A 6,586-nucleotide genomic window follows, 5' to 3' on the forward strand; every position below is an offset into this window, starting at 1 on the left:
GATAGGCCATTAAGAGTGACGATCTGTCGAGCACAATCTATGATAGCCTTGTTCTTGGTAAGCCAATTCATCCTCAGGATGATGTCTATCCCTTTGAAGTTCATTACCAACAGATTTGCACCAAAGGGTATCTCATGGATAACCAACGATGCTCTGGGAACACACTGATTAATAAGAACCTCAGCTCCAGGTGCATCTATAAGGTAAGGCGTAGGAGTGGCGCTAACATTCAGCCGTGACACTGTGTATAACTCACCACTATGAAACAATGAGAAGCCCCAGAATCAAAAGGAACAACTGCAGGAATAATGACCGAATTAAAACTCATATTCAACGTACCCATCAGTACGTGTCCACCCTCGTGAACTTCTTCAGTGGTGGTGTGGTGCGCTCGGCTACGCTTGGGGACATGGGTGGCCTGAGAAGACTACAGTGCAGACTGAGCGGGTGGTGGCCTTGGAGCAGTCACCACGGCTCCCGACTTCGGATATGGGCAATCCTGAGTATAGTGGCCGACACGACCGCAGTTGTAGCATGGGCCACCAGGGCCACCTGTCACGCTCACTTGAGAGCCAACAGGTCTTGCAGGCGGCCCTTGTGGAGCAGAGAAAGATGGGTGCCGCACCATACACATCGGTCGTGGAGCAGTCGGTGCCGACACGTGAGATGGTGGAGGCTGACTCTCAGTGCAGGCGCATTGAGAGCTCCCGCCTATGGAAAGCGACAGACCCCTCTTGCGCTTCTTCTCCTCCTGGTGGTTCTTAAGCTTGAACTCCACCATGAGAGATGTGCTCACCAACTTGTTTAAGTCGGTGAACTCATGTGCGGATAGCCGGTCTTGCATCTTCGAGTTGAGGCTATTGACAAAGCGATATTGTTTCCTCTCATCTGTGTTGACCTCATCCTGAGCATACTGTACAAGATGGTTGAACACCTGCACGTACTCCATCACTGATTTACCTCCTTGCTTGAGGTCCATGAATTCCCTTCTTTTGATCTCGATAAGACCCTTAGGAATATGTAAATCCTGGAATGCCTGGCGGAACTCCGCCCAAGACATCGGATAATTGGCGTGGTGCATGGCCAAGTAGTTGGACCACCATGCGCCCGCCGGGCCTTGAAGCTGATGAGCAACGAAGAGCACCCTCTCATGATCTTCACATCTGAGGAAGGTGAGCTTCTGCTTGATAGTCCGGAGCCAGTGGTCAGCATCAAGAGGATCCTCATCCCCCGTGAAGGTAGGTGGCTGAGTCCTAAGGAAATCCGAGAAGTCATCTCGGCGCTCGATCCCACCTCCTCCTTGAGGGGGCATGTTACGCACGAGAGCTTCGAGAAGCATCGTCTGAGCTTGAAGGTTTTGCTCAATTTGTATAAGTACCTCTGTCATGCTCGGAGGTTGAGGCGGGTTATTCTCATTAGAACCTTCAGGAAGATCACCCAAACTGCCATGGGTTCTTATCCTGTTGCGACGATGTAAAGAAAGAGAGGCGAAAGGTTAAACTCTGACATAAGTGAAAGATCAAACTCCAACTAATGCTACTGTGCTATGTCGGACCTCGCTTATTTGGATCCGTATACTATATACTAATGAAAATCCAAGTTCAAAGGCGTGATGCAAAATGAGCAATGAAACATGAAAGTATGCTGGCTTCTGAACTACATGTATCTTTCTCAAATGTATCTCACCCCATCAAGCATCACAACTACATACGTTATACTTAGGGCATAATATAGCAGGTTCATACATATTGGCAAGAAGATGCACAAAAGAAATTTTAGTGAGTTGCTTAGTGAAGTTAACCACTTACTAAACAACATTCTAATTATGTTTAGGCTACTTAATTAAACCAAGCTCTGATACCACACTGTGAGGAACCGTCCAAATAATATTCTAATTAATCACCAGGAGGACCATTATCCATAACCTCAACCTCGATGATTAAACAGAATATCATCCCGGTAGTCCCGGCACGTGTTTTCTGCCCAGGATCGGAACACATGCCTTCCAACATTTAGCATCACAACATAGCTTAAAAAAGAGCAAGTAATTAACATTTATATTACAAGTCTTTAACATGCAACCATTTCCAACAATTTACATCAAAATGTAACAACATCTACCTAGCGGAAATATAAACCTATTCAACAAAAGAGAGTGGAGCCACATGCCCTTAGGGTCCACCTCAAAAGCACGACCTCTGAGAGTAGGATGCACTACTCTTGCCTGTCACCTTGATCGGCAGGCATGAAGTAGCCAAATATCAGCTCTTCCTCAGCAGCAGTACCTGAAAACGTAGGGAAGAGTACGAAGGTACTCGCAAAACTTAAATCATATAGAGCACATATACATAGCCCGACTTCAAGGATTATGCATTGAACCATTAGCAAGGAAAAGTCACATAGTTAAGTTAAACATAAGCGGTAAGCAACCTAGACATATAGATGTGAGCAACTAACTTAACCAATAAAACATAACTCTACCTTGCCATAACCAACTGAACATAAATAACTGGAACCATTATGAACATACATGTAACAAAGACCAACTCAACCATCTCCCACATATCCAACCATCAACCACAAGCGAAAACTCTACGACCGATGTAGATGGACAGAAGCATACTCATGACCAAGAGCACGGCATTTCGAAATATTTTTACACCCTACAGGGGGATACTTCTGGACCCACACGACTTGAGGACCATACGGCTTGCATGACCACATAGATCCATACAAGGGGTTACTCATGTCAACCTTTTCCAATGAGCCCCGATCATTTGAAACATGCATCGCTCGGCGTGGCAGTACTAGAACTACTCCGGGAGTAAACTAGTACCACTACAAGCCCGTCCGCTCACACCGTCAATTTTCAGACCCCAAATGACCACAACTACAAAGGTATCCGGCTTGCCTTACCATTAGATCAGCATGTGGTGAGTACGGTAAGTGTTAAAGCCGACTACACCAACGATCGGTGCTTAAACGACGCAAGCGGTCTACGATGTTTGGTTTCCTCTTCTGACCTACCCAGGGGAACTCCACATCCGGGCATAATAAACACCTCCTAGCACCGCTCACGTCTCGTCTTATACTCACCACTCATACAACCATCATCAACGCATATCCAATATTGTTATCATTACGAAAGTAAATAACGCCTATGCTCGCGAACGATGAAATTCACCGCTCATCTTCTACCAAATGACCTATGCATTGCTAAGCATTTCGATTTAACTTGTAATCTAGACACCAACAACATATTCAAGGCGACAAGGAAAGGATGAACAATAATTCAAGGTGGAAATAATGCATTCAACATAGATCTACCCACTTGTACCCGATCTCGACTCGACACATGCAAACATACTTAAGCATAGTTTATCAATTTATACTTCATTGAATTGAACAAAGGTGCAATATGCTTAGTTGCTTGCCTTGCTGCTCAGGTCGCTGCCTATAATTACCCACGCAGCACTCGCAGAAATCTGAAAGATTGGAGTCATCTTCGACCACGGTCATCTCCCGCTCTGGCTCCTTGTTCACTAAACAACAGCGCATGCAATGATGAGCATGAGTGAATGCAACAAGGTATGCCACAATGCTTAACAACATTCTAGAAGTACAAGACATGCGAAACAATGCCATACTAAACAATCTAAACGAAATCTGGAAAATAAGAGCCACCCGGAGTATCCAGATTGGTCCGGAGTATCCGGGTCCGGACCTCGGGGTGAACCTCCAGAAGAGACACTCGGTCACAAGCTTTCGGTTTGTCTGACCCGAAGTATTTGGGTGAATCCGGAATATCTAGGTTCCGGAGCCTACAGGCCATCCTCCGATGAAGGTGCTCGGTTAGCCACTATTCTAACTACAAGTGAGGCCATCCTCCGATGGGCTGGTTCGGACTATCCGGATTATGCCGGACACTACAAGTGAGGCTCCAGGAGAGGCTCTCGGTTAATCGTTAATGCAACTACCTGGAGTGTCCGGGTTTACCCGGATTATCCGGGTGAGGCAGACTTAGGTTCTTCCACAACTTTTCCCTCGGTCGATTCGACTCACTTTACAAATTTGTGCTGCACAAACGTGTATCTGCCCTATCCAAAGGATTCTAAACCCATCTTGCACCCTAAACCATAACAAATTTTGAACACAATTCAACGAATGATTTCTGCTGAACCTGGAGTATCCGGGTGAGGCCGGAGTATCCGGGTCAACCCAGAAAAGCTCTTCTCGAGCGGATTTTTGGTCCATTCGAGTTGCCTCCAAGCCTAAAGGGAATATGTTAGAAATAGTTCAATGGTCCTGGAACTCACTCATCAATTAGGAATACGACTCTATAGCTCAAATTTGTCCAAAACTCTATTTTTGCTCCAAAAAGCTCAAGAACTTCAAGAACTACTCAATTCTTCCACGAAAATGAAAATGAATCGGATAGATGAGTAGCTCATGAGCTAGAGAATGCAATGGTACCACATGCATACCTCGACCTTCCTCCTAGAGGGAGAAATCTATGGGTGAGTGAGAGAGCTTGAGAGAGGAATGAGAGGGGTAGCAGCTACCGCTGCTATGTGCTACATGGGTGGGGGCGTGGGGAGTGAAGGAGGAGAGAGAGAGCAAGTAGTGCTACCCATTTGAGTGGTTGGGGTGGTTGGCCCACTTGTGGGGTCCATGTGTAAGAGAAAATGAGGTATTTCCAATGCGATTTCTATTCTTTTCTCTCCTAAATTTCTTTCTCTTATCCAAATGATTATAAACGAATTGCTTTATAGTTACAAAACAAAATCACACAAATTTAAATATAATGCTTAAGAAGCATATTTATGCTTAATTATGTAATTACAGATTTTGGGACGTGACATCAGGGAGGAGGGCCGGTTAGGGAGGAGACAAGACAGCTAGGGTTGTAAGGAAAGAACTTGGCACGGTGCAGGGAGGAGACGAAACAGTATTTATAGAGCATTAGTACAGATGGCTTTTTACTCCTAGCCGTTTGTACTAATATCATTAGTAAAAATGGGTTTTTAGTAAAAGTCGTATATATAAATATTAGAAATGGCTTTTTACTCCTAGCCGTCTGTACTATTGATTTTTCAGACAGATCATTAAAACTTGAAAAATTCATAAATAATCCATACAAACTCCAAATGAGAAAAAAATTGTACGTAAATTTATGATTAAACCTGTACTATCACATGGTGTAGGTATCATTCATGTTACTATAACCAAAAATTTAACTTATATATTAAACTTAAATATTAAATTCATAACTAATTCATTTTTATATAGTACATTGCAATACATAGGTTCATTAGTACATCGAGTAACATCATACAGATTTAACAATCAACCCTTCTTGAGGATCGACGCGCAGATAGCAAGCGGCAACAGTCGGAAGTTGTTCTTCGTTAAGGGCGATGCCATCTCCAAGAGGGTTCTCATCAAATTGATTGTACTCTTCTTCATCCACGACATTCTCAACTCTGATAATCCTTTTTTTCCCTGAAAGACTACGTGAAGCTTTGGATTTGCTGGGTCTTGCACATAAAAGACCTGGAAAACTTTCTTGGTGAGTACAAATGGTTTGTCTTTGTATGCGGCACGTTCAAGATCGATTGTAGTCATTCTGTACTTATCTACCTTATCACTTGAGAGTGCGACCCAACGGCACCAAAAGAGAGGGATCTTGAAACGTACATAGTCAAGTTCCTAAATCTCCTCTATGTACCTATAGTACGCATAGACCCCACATTTGTCCTGAAAGGCGTCTATGTGCACACCGTTGTTTAGTATCGTGCTCTTACTATCCCGTGCTCTGGTATAAAAGGTGTAACCATTTATATAGTATGCTTCAAGTGCCATGACTTTGTGACTTGGCCATCTTGCCAACCAGCCAATATTGTCCTCTGTTGAACTATTATTACTGAATCGCGCTGCCAACCAGTTGTTGAAGCTGCAGTTGTGCTATTTTGTGATCCAAGCCTCCGTATGACCTGGATTCTCTCTGCGTAGCACGTCCTTATGCATGTCGATATACGGGGATACTTCAGTCATGTGTTGCAAGACTATGAAATGGGCTTTAGATAACGTGGCAAAGTCAGCAATGACTGATTTCCTACCTATAGTCCTTTTCCCATCCAGTCTCCCCTCATGGCGAGACATGGGCACACCAATTGGTTTGAGCTGCTCCATGTAATCGATGTAGAACTTGACTACCTCTTCGGTTGTGTAACCTTGGACGATGCTCCCTCCGAACGAGATCGATTTCGTACATACTTCTTGAGAATTCCCATGTACCTCTCAAACAGTTACATCTAACGTAGTAATGCTAGGCTGCATATCTTTATCTCTCTCACAAGGTGAATGATAACATGTACCATGGTATCAAAAAATGATGACGGAAAGTACATCTCAAGATGACACGATGTCTTCACCACATCGGCCTGTAAAACATCAAGTACTTTGGGATCAATGACCTTCTGAGAAATTGTGTTGAAGAAGTAACACAGCTTGGTGATTGTCTCTCAGAGATAGGTCGGTTGGATATTTCGGATTGCAACAGGAATCATGTGTGTCGTCAACATGT

This window comes from Phragmites australis, chromosome 5 (genome assembly GCF_958298935.1).
Source record: "Phragmites australis chromosome 5, lpPhrAust1.1, whole genome shotgun sequence".
Lineage (NCBI taxonomy): Eukaryota > Viridiplantae > Streptophyta > Magnoliopsida > Poales > Poaceae > Phragmites > Phragmites australis.